Here is a 10,435-nt window from a genome sequence, read left to right as displayed (position 1 = left end):
CCTATACTGTGAAGACCATTGTCATGCACATGCTCAATGTGGGGCCCGTGTCACAGTGGCGCAGGAGACATTTCCTGAACCGACTGCTGGATATCAGCAGGTGCCTGCGCGTATCTGTGCTGGTAAAACGCCTCAACCATTTCATTGTGGGCAACCAGAGGCTGCCTCATTACATCCATTTGCCCCCAGACATTCAAGCTGCTCCGCCATACAATCTCTTCCATCAGCTGGCAGAGGAACCGGTCGCCCACACCCAGGCCACATATGACTGCCAGATTCTGCTAAAGGGGCTCAAAAGAATCCTTCTCGGTGAGCAGTGAATGAAGGCGCCAATGCACAGAGCTGTGCTTGTGCTGCTCACAGCTGGCAGCAGAGAGACACCTCATAGCAGAAATTTTGTGCTTGAAGGAGAAGAGGCTGTGGCAAAGTCTCAGGCCAGGGTCCCACAGACCCTACTGCCACCTCAGCAGGTGGAGGGTCACGGGAGGATTTATTCCAGCTCCTTGTATCATTTCATTTTCCAAAGAAGGCACCCGGATCTGCAGAAAACCCTGCTGGAATTTCCCCACTCCTGAGAATATGCCTGAAGAGAGAACAAGCCGTACAAGCAGGGCCAAAATCACCAAACCCCACTTTTAATATGCCCTTGTGCTCGGCCATTGAGAAGTGACAAAATTTAGAGCATGAAAGAAGCGGGAATGTACGTCAGAAAAAGTAAAAAGGAGCAGGGCAAAAAAGACCAAGAGCAAAAGTCAGCGCTGCTTGGTTGGCATCACCCAATGGACAGTGTCTCTCCTTGTCCCTGCAAGGGACACCTTTAGGTCAGCATTGGACAAAATGTCTTGGAGCTGACCTGAAATTGTCTCTGCCCCTCCTCACTGCATCTGTTACCTCATCTGCATGAACTGCATCTATCAATGCTTCTCCATGCAGAGGCCTTGTGCTTCCTTGAGGATGGACCCATTTGAAGGAGGATTGGGCCAGATAACTGGACATTGATTTAACTCCTTGATTAGTTTAGAAATATTTAAATATTTAAGTTATTTTATCTAATAATCACTGTAAAGCATAGTAATACTTCTGTACAATATTATAATTATAATAGAAAAAAATACTAATTTAATAAGAACAGTTATGAATTCTATTACATACAAATTATCACTCTTAGTAATAATTACGATGAATTACATTTATAATCCACAATTGAAATATGTTATATTTTTACCATAACCAAATAATTTTATGTAATCTTTAGTGTTAAATTAAACTTCTTCTTTTGGTTAATTAATAGATACTATGTAAGAGTATGGAAAAGAATTGTAATATAAGAATGGTTATAATTATTACTTGTCATTGAAAATGTATAAAATACATGATTGGTTGTTCAAAATGACACTGACTGCCCTCCCATCTTGGAAGAGTTTCTTCCCTCTGGGAGCTGCAGTCAGTGCAAAATTCCAATAAAGGCGGTGCTTAAATAAACCCTCTGTCTGTGAGTGTCCAGTGACTTCCAAACCCATCCAGTGTCAGCTATGTGCCATGGGCTGGGACAACTCAGGTTAGACCAGGTTGCTCCAAGGCCCATCCAGCCTGGCCTGGAACACTTGCAGGGATGGGGCAGCCACAGATTCCCTCGGGAAACTCTGCCAGGGCCTCACAACCCTCGCAGCCAAAACTTCCTTCCCCATGGCCCATCTCAGCCCTGGCTGTGGCACTGGGAAGCCACTGGGCCTGGCGCTGTCCCTGCAGGCCCTTGCAAACAGCCCCTGTGCAGGTCTGTGCAGGCCCGGGCAGGCACTGAAAGGCTGCAGGAAGGTGTCCCTGGAGAAGCCCTGGCAGAGCCCTGGGGCCAGGAGTGCCACCATGAGGGCAGCAAGCGGGGCCTGGCACGGCCGGCGGGGCGGGAGGGCACAGGGCGGGCACCGAGGCCCTGCCAGCTGGAGCAGGAGCTCTGCAGTGCGGGCGGCACAGAGCCGTGGGCTCCCGCAGCTCTGCATCCCTCACGGCTGAGGCAGCTGCCCAGGCACAGCCGGCTGGGGACACGCGGCCACCCCGGGGCCACCCGCAGGGGGACCCTGCTCTGGGGCCAGGCCAGGCCGCAGCAGGGAGCGCCCATGGGGCTGTGCCCGGGGAGGGAACGGCTCTGCCCAGGGACAGGGCTCTGCCAGCAGGGACAGCAGGGACAGCAGGGACAGCAGTGCCGGGCACAGGGACAGGGGGACACGGGGCTGCAGTCACTGTCAGCAGCACACAGGAACCTTCTCACTCTCTGCAACTCCCAGACAGGACGCTTGGGCTGCTGCAGGTCAGACTCTGCTTGCAGGAAACAAGGGAGAGGACACAGGGAATGGCCTCAAGTTCTACCACAGGAGGCTTAGATTGGGTGTTTCTCCTCTGAAAGGGCTGTCAAGCACGGGCACAGAGTGCCCATGGGATTGGTGCAATTGTCATTGCTTGAGGCAGTTCAGGAATGTGTGCATGTGGCCCTTGGGGACATGGTTATGAGGTGGACTTGCCAGGGTCAGGTCTGTGCCCTCTGCCTCGATGGCCGGGCCAATATGGGGTGGGACACACAGCACCGGTGCTGGCAGCTGTGAGCTGACTCCAGCCATACAGATGAGCCTTCCATGTGGGCCAGCACCGGTGCTGGCAGCTGAGCCACTGGCAACAGGCCCCCTTACCCAGCTGCAGAACACTTTTAGGGTCAAGCTGGGGCTGGGGCAGGGAGGTGAGCGACTCTCCCAGATCCTGAGCACAAGGTGAGAAAAGTGAAACCCTGTTACCCATCAAGCCCTTGCACTGACACATGGTAACAGAGGAAAGAGAGGGGCAAAGGCACAATTCTGAGTTCCATCTAGGCAGCACCAAAAGGGCACCACTCTAATCCAGGTCACCAGCATTGAAAATGTCACAGGTTTCCCTGGGGGGGAAAGGCTGCCCACCAAAGACAACAAAAACCCCAAACCCAAAGAGTAATGTTTGGATTTTCTGTGATTTATGGCTGACAGGAGCTGCTGTGCAGTGCTGATGGTCTCTTCTCTGCACACTCCTCCTCTTTGCTCGTCTCAGGGTCTACAAAGCCAGTTGAGGGTTTCTGCCTGCTCTTGCCTGTGCTGAGAACAAACAGCCTTGGGGTGCCCAGTGCTGTCAGCAGGAGAACTGCTGAAGGTCACTGCAAGCCACGCAGCTTTCCCCTTCAAGGCTCCAGAGACACAAGGGCACAAAGCTGTAGCCTGAGCTGGATTACTGTAGCACTTTGTTGAGCTTGTTTATCCTCTGGCACCCCTCCTTCAGGCCGGGCAGTGTCAATCTGAGCTGCTTTCACAGGGAATTCAGGGTTTGTCCAAACTGGGACCTTGCTGCAGGTACCATGGATGGACGGAGAGCAAGAGGCCATTTCTTGTCTGCCAGAATCCCCTCTTCACAGTCTGGCCTTGCAACTTCTCAAAATACACATGGACATGTGGGGTCATACCAGCACTGATTTTCACTCCAAACCTTTCCCCTTTATACTAGGAAAATTCTTATTTTTCCTTCTACTTGGAAGGGAATGGATTCCCTCGGTTGATGAATTTGACACAATTTTTCTCTTCACGCGCGAATGCTTCTGGGCAGAATGTAACTCTCCTGCCCACCAAAAGTCCAGTTTGTCTCACTGGATCATGGGAAGCACAGTGCAAAAGCACCACCTTTCACTCCTGTGAGAGGAGATGGATTCACATCCCAAAGGCCTGACACAATGCAGATGGTCCCTCAACAGGTATTGTAGATCTCTGGGGATCATTATATTACCCCCGGGTACAAAGAAAATATGAGAGGAGGAAAATGACCTCAAGTTCAGCCATGGGAGGTTTCAATTGGATCTCTAGGAAACATTCCTTCGCCTAAAAGAATACAAAGCTTGCCAACAGGCTGCCTAGGGACATGGCAGAGTTACCATCCTCAGAAAGGTTTCAAAGTCATGTGGATGTGGCATCTGGGGATTGGTGCAGCAGGCAGGGTTACGTTTGCTGTTGGTCTGTGTGATCTTCAGGGACTTTATCAACCTCACTGACTATGAGATTGAAGTGTAGCTCAAGCAGTGAGGAGTCAAAGCTCAGATTCAATGATCCTCAAGGCTGCCTTCCAACATGAATATCGCTGAGATTGCCAATGGAGGGCAGATGAATACCAATCCAAAAGAAAGAGCCTTGGGAGATCTTTAAAATGATTCATTCAAAGGCAGCCATAACCAGTACACCAGGGCCAATCTGAGAGGCTGAGTCAGGGTAGGAAAAAAGGGTGGGGTTGGTTGGGTTCTGACGTGCTGTGACACCTGTGACATCACAGGGGACATGTCACAATGGGGACAGCTATGCAAGGCCCCAGCAGGTAACGCTGGCCCAGTGTTGCTTGGGCAAGCGGTGAGTGCACACGTGATGGGGAGGCTGGGCTGGGGACAAGGGCTGGGGCAGAAACACTGCACCCAGGGCTGGGTTCTCCCCATGCATGCAGGGACAGCCCCCATGGGAGAGCCTTGGGCAGGGCACCATTCTACTCCTGCTGCTGTTGCTGCTGCTGGGGCAGTGGGACAGGCGTTGCTGCCTGCCAGCTGTCTGGGGCCCTGTCCTTCCTGCCCTCAGAGCCCTCAGCATTCCCATTCCTGCTGCCCCCACTGCTCGCTGCCTCCCTCACAGCCCCACTCAAGGCCTTATCTCCATCTTCCTGCAGACCATGAATTCCATTGTGCTCCTTTTTGTGCTTTTGAAAAGCCTCATCCACTACCCACAGTTCGTGGGTGATGCTTGGGATGAGGAAACACGTTTTCGCATGGAAGTGCGAGCAAAGCAGCTGGAATGGGAGAGGATTCAGCAGGAGCTGGAGGCGGAGCAGCTCACCCCAAAGCAGATGCAGCTCTTGCAGCTCTTAGCTGTTGCTGTGCTCCTGGTTCTTGTCTTCATCCTATGGTTGATGGGGTGCAAAAGGAGCCTGAGGAGAGAAGGCCATGAAGAAGAGAACAATGGTGCCAATGAAGAGGAAGCCGGAAACGGGGATGCAAATGAAGACGCAGATGTGGGAAATGCAGAAGAAGGTGATGCCAATCAGGAGGAAGACGGCAACGATGATGGCAATGTACAGGAAGACGGCAATGTTGCTGCAAATGGAGAAGATAATATTGAAAATGGAGATGTCAATGAGGCTGCAAATGCAGGAAACAATGATCTTGCACTTGCAGTCTATGAAGCAGGCACTGTTTTTGACGATAACATTGGCAGAGTTCTCATGGAACGCATACAGTGGCCGGTCCAGGAGCTGCAGGCAGGCTGCCAGTGGACACAGAACCTCATGGACAATTATGGGCTGTACTTTGGACACGTCTTAGCAAACAGCTTCTACCCAGGCCTGCAACGAGCCATCGGGGTGGGCAGCGCCTTCGAAGGTTGGAGTCCACGTGAGCAGGATGTTGTCTACCAGGTGCTCATTCCCATGACTCCTCCCCGAGGCCACAGCTTCCACCTGGAGCTGGACTCTGCAGAGCAGAGGCACGTGAGGAACTTCCGTGTCCGCGTGCAGCTGGAGTGCACCTGCACCAAGGAGCAGCAGGCTGAGGGCATGCTGTGCTTCCTGCACCACCCCGAGGAGGAGCTGACGAGCAATCAGGATCCCAGCCTCCTCGACACCCTCTGCACCGACTCCTACCTGGATGTGCAGAAAACTGCCCGCTGGTTCTACCAGCTGGTGAGAGCCATCTGGCCAGCACTGCCCCAATCACACAACTGGCATTTAAAGCTGCTGCCCTCCACACGCTCCTGCCAGTTCCAGGTGACCAATGGCAGAAAAAGCTTCAGGATTGAGATGCTGTTTGGGGTGCGCAGAGGTGACTCAGACATCTTTGCCAACAGCCAGCCTCGAGAGGCTCACACCCAAAGCACAGCCTGGTCTGAGACTTATGCTGTGGCAGAGGCCAAGTTCTTCAAGCACATCGCCAAGCAGGCTCCCCGGGACAGTTTGCACCTCAAATGCCTGCAGTTCTTCACTCGTCTTCTCCTGGGCTTCACCTTTTCCACCTATACTGTGAAGACCATTGTCATGCACATGCTCAATGTGGGGCCCGTGTCACAGTGGCGCAGGAGACATTTCCTGAACCGACTGCTGGATATCAGCAGGTGCCTGCGCGTATCTGTGCTGGTAAAACGCCTCAACCATTTCATTGTGGGCAACCAGAGGCTGCCTCATTACATCCATTTGCCCCCAGACATTCAAGCTGCTCCGCCATACAATCTCTTCCATCAGCTGGCAGAGGAACCGGCCGCCCACACCCAGGCCACATATGACTGCCACATTCTGCTAAAGGGGCTCAAAAGAATCCTTCTCGGTGAGCAGTGAATGAAGGCGCCAATGCACAGAGCTGTGCTTGTGCTGCTCACAACTGGCAACAGAGAGACACCTCATAGCAGAAATTTAGTTCTTAAAGGAGAAGAGGGTGTGAGCAAAGTCTCTGACCAAGGTCCCACAGCCCCTGCTGCCGCCTCAGCAGGTGGAGGGCCACAGGAGAGTTTATTCCAGCTCCTTGTATCATTTCATTTTCCAAAGAAGGAAACGGGATCTTCATAAAACTCTGCTGGAATCACCCCACTCCAGAGAATACGCCTGAAGAGAGAACAAGCCGTACATGCAGGACCAAAATCACCAAACCCCACTTTTAATATGCACTTGTCCTCGGCCATTGAGAAGTGCCAAAATTTAGAGCATGAAAGAAGCAGGAATGTGGGTCAGAAAAAGAAAAAATGAACAGGGCGAAAAAGACCAAGAGGAAAACTCAGCGCTGCTTGATTGGCATCACCCAATGGACGGTGTCTCTCCTTGTCCCTGTCAGGGACACCTTTAGGTCAGCATTGGACAAACTGTCTTGGAGCTGACCTGAAATTGTCTCTGCACCTCCTCACTGCATCTTTAACGTCCATCTGCATGAACTGCATCAATGCTTCTCCATGCAGAGGCTTTGTGCTTCCTCGAGGATGGACCCATTTGAAGGAGGATTGGGCCACATAGCTGGGCATTGATTTAACTCCATGATTAGTTTAGAAATATTTAAATATTTAAGTAATTTTATCTAAAAATCACTGTAATGCATAGTAATACTTCTGTACATTATTATAATTATAATAGAAATACTAATTTCATTAGAACAGTTATGCATTCGATTACATACAAATTATCACTCTTAGTAATAATTACTATGAATTACATTTATAATCCACAATTGAAAGAGGTTATATTTTTACCATAACCAAGAAATTTTATGTAATCTTTAGTGCTAAATTAAATTCCTTCTTTTTGTTAATTAATAGATAATATGTAACAGTATGGAAAAGAATTGTAATATAAGAATGGTTCTAATTATTACTTGTCTTTGAAAATGTATAAAATACACTATTTTTTGTTCAAAATGACACTGACTGCCCTCCCATCTTGGAAGAGTTTCTTCCCTCTGGGAGCTGCAGTCCGTGCAAAATTCCAATAAAGGCGGTACTTAAATAAACCTTCTGTCTGTGAGTGTCCAGAGTGACTTCCAAAGTCATCCAGTGTCAGCTATGTGCCATGGGCTGGGACAACTCAGGTTAGACCAGGTTGCTCCAAGGCCCATCCAGCCTGGCCTGGAACACTGGCAGGGATGGGGCACCCACAGATTCCCTCGGCAACCTGTGCCAGGGCCTCACAGACCTCACAGCCAAAACTTCCTCCCCCATGGCCCATCTCAGCCCTGACTGTGGCACTGGGAAGCCACTGGGCCTGGCGCTGTCCCTGCAGGCCCTTGCAAACAGCCCCTGTGCAGGTCTGTGCAGGCCCAGGCAGGCACTGAAAGGCTGCAGGAAGGTGTCCCTGGAGAAGCCCTGGCAGAGCCCTGGGGCCAGGAGTGCCACCATGAGGGCAGCAAGCGGGGCCTGGCACAGCCGGCGGGGCGGGAGGGCACAGGGCGGGCGCCGAGGCCCTGGCAGCTGGAGCCGGAGTTCTGCAGTGCGGGCGGCACAGAGCCGTGGGCTCCCGCAGCTCTGCATCCCTCACGGCTGAGGCAGCTGCCCAGGCACAGCCGGCTGGGGACACGTGGCCACCCCGGGACCACCCGCAGGGGGACCCTGCTCTGGGGCCAGGCCAGGCCGCAGCAGGGAGCGCCCATGGGGCTGTGCCTGGGGAGGGAACGGCCCTGCCCAGGGACAGGGCTCTGCCAGCAGGGACAGCAGGGACAGCAGGGACAGCAGGGACAGCAGGGACAGCAGTGCCTGGCACAGGGACAGGGAACACGTGTCTGCAGTCACTGTCAGCAGCACACAGGAACCTTCTCACTCTCTGCAACTCCCAGACAGGTCGGTTAAGCTTGTGCAGGTCAGGCTGTGCTCCCGGGGAACAAGGGAGAGGACACAGGGAATGGCCTCAAGTTCTGCCACAGGAGGCTTAGATTGTGTGTTTCTCCTCTGGAAGGGTCAGCAAGCACAGGCACAGAGTGCCCATGGGATTGGTGTAATTGTCATTGCTTGAGGCATTCAGGAATGTGTGGATGAGGCACTTGGGGACATGGTTATGAGGTGGACTTGCCAGGGTCACGTCTGTGCCCTCTGCCTTGATGGCCGGGCCTGTGTGGGGTGGGACACAGCCCAGGTGCTGGCAGCTGTGAGCTGACTCCAGCCATACAGATGAGCCTTCCATGTGGGTCAGCATCGGTGCTGACAGCTGAGCCACTGGCAACAGGCCCCCTTACCCTGCTGCAGAACACTTTTAGGGTCAAGCTGGGGCAGGGGAGGGAGGTCAGCGACTCTCCCAGATCCTGAGCACAAGGTGAGAAAAGAGAAACCCTGTTACCCATCAAGCCCTTGCACTGACACATGGTAACAGAGGAAAGAGAGGAGCAAAGGCAGTATTCTGAGTTCCATCTAGGCAGCACCAAAAGGGCACCACTCTAATCCAGGTCATCTGAATTGAAAATGTCACAGGTTTCCCTGGGGGGAGAAAAGGCTGCACACCAAAGACAAGACAAACCCCAAACCCAAAGAGTAATGTTTGAATTTTCTGTGATTTATGGCTGACAGGAGCTGCTGTGCAGTGCTGATGGTCTCTTCTCTGCACACTCCTCCTCTTTACTCGTCTCAGGGGTCTACAAAGCCAGGTGAGGGGTTCTACCTGCCTGTGCTGAGACCAAACAGCCTTGGGGTGCCCAGTGCTGTTAGCAGGAGAGCTGCTGAAGGTCACTGCAAGTCACGCAGCTTTCCCATCCAAGGCTCCAGAGACACAAGGGCACAAAGCTGTAGCCTAAGTTGGATTGCTGTAGCACTTTGTTGAGCTTGTCTGTCCTGTGGCATCCCTCCTTCAGGCTGGGCAGTGCCAATCTGAGCTGCTTTCACAGGGAATTCAGGGTTTGTCCAAACTGGGGCCTTGCTGCAGGTGCCATGGAAGGCTGGAGAGCAAGAGGCCATTTCTTGTCTGCCAGAATCCCCTCTTCACAGTCTGGCCATGCAGCTTCTCAAAATCCATACGGACATGTGGGGTCACACCAGCCCTGACTTTTATTTCAAAGCTTTCCATTTTCTAAGAGAAAAATTCAAATTTTTCCTTCTGCTTGGAATGGGATGGATTTCCACATTTGATGAATTTGACACAAAGGTTCTCTTCACGTGCAAATACTTCTGGGCAGAATGAAACTCTCCTGCCCACCAAAAATCCATTTTGTCCCACTAGATGAAGGGAATCACAGTGCAAAGGCACCACCTTTCACTCCTGTGAGAGGAGATGGATTCACAGCCCAAGGGCCTGACACAACGCAGATGGTCCCTCAACTGATATTGTAGCTCTGTAGGGATCGTTATATTACCCCCGGGAACAAACAAAATATGACCAGAGGAAAATGAACTCAAATTCAGCCATGGGAGGTTTCAATTGGATCTCTAGGAAACATTCCTTCACCTACAAGAATACGAAGCTTGCCAACAGGCTACCTAGGGACATGGCAGAGTTACCATCCTCAGAAAGGTTTCAAAGTCATGTGGATGTGGCATCTGGGGATTGGTGCAGCAGGCAGGTTTACGTTTGGTGTTCGTCTGTGTGATCTTCAGGGACTTTATCAACCTCACTGACTATGAGATTGAAGTGTAGCTCAAGCAGTGAGGAGTCAAAGCTCAGATTCAATGATCCTCAAGGCTGCCTTCCAACATGAATATCACTGAGATTGCCAATGGAGGGCAGATGAATACCAATCCAAAAGAAAGAGCCTTGGGAGATCTTTAAAATGATTCATTCAAAGGCAGCCATAACCAGTACACCAGGGTCAATATGAGAGGCTGCGTCAGGGTAGGAAAAAAGGGTGGGGTTAGTTGTGTTCTGACGTGCTGTGACACCTGTGACATCACAGGGGACATGTCACAATGGGGGCAGCTATGCAAGGCCCCAGCAGGTAACGCTGGCC

The sequence above is a fragment of the Catharus ustulatus genome, chromosome 6 (assembly GCF_009819885.2).
Source record: "Catharus ustulatus isolate bCatUst1 chromosome 6, bCatUst1.pri.v2, whole genome shotgun sequence".
Classification (NCBI taxonomy): Eukaryota; Metazoa; Chordata; class Aves; order Passeriformes; family Turdidae; genus Catharus; species Catharus ustulatus.
This window is presented reverse-complemented; position numbering follows the sequence as displayed.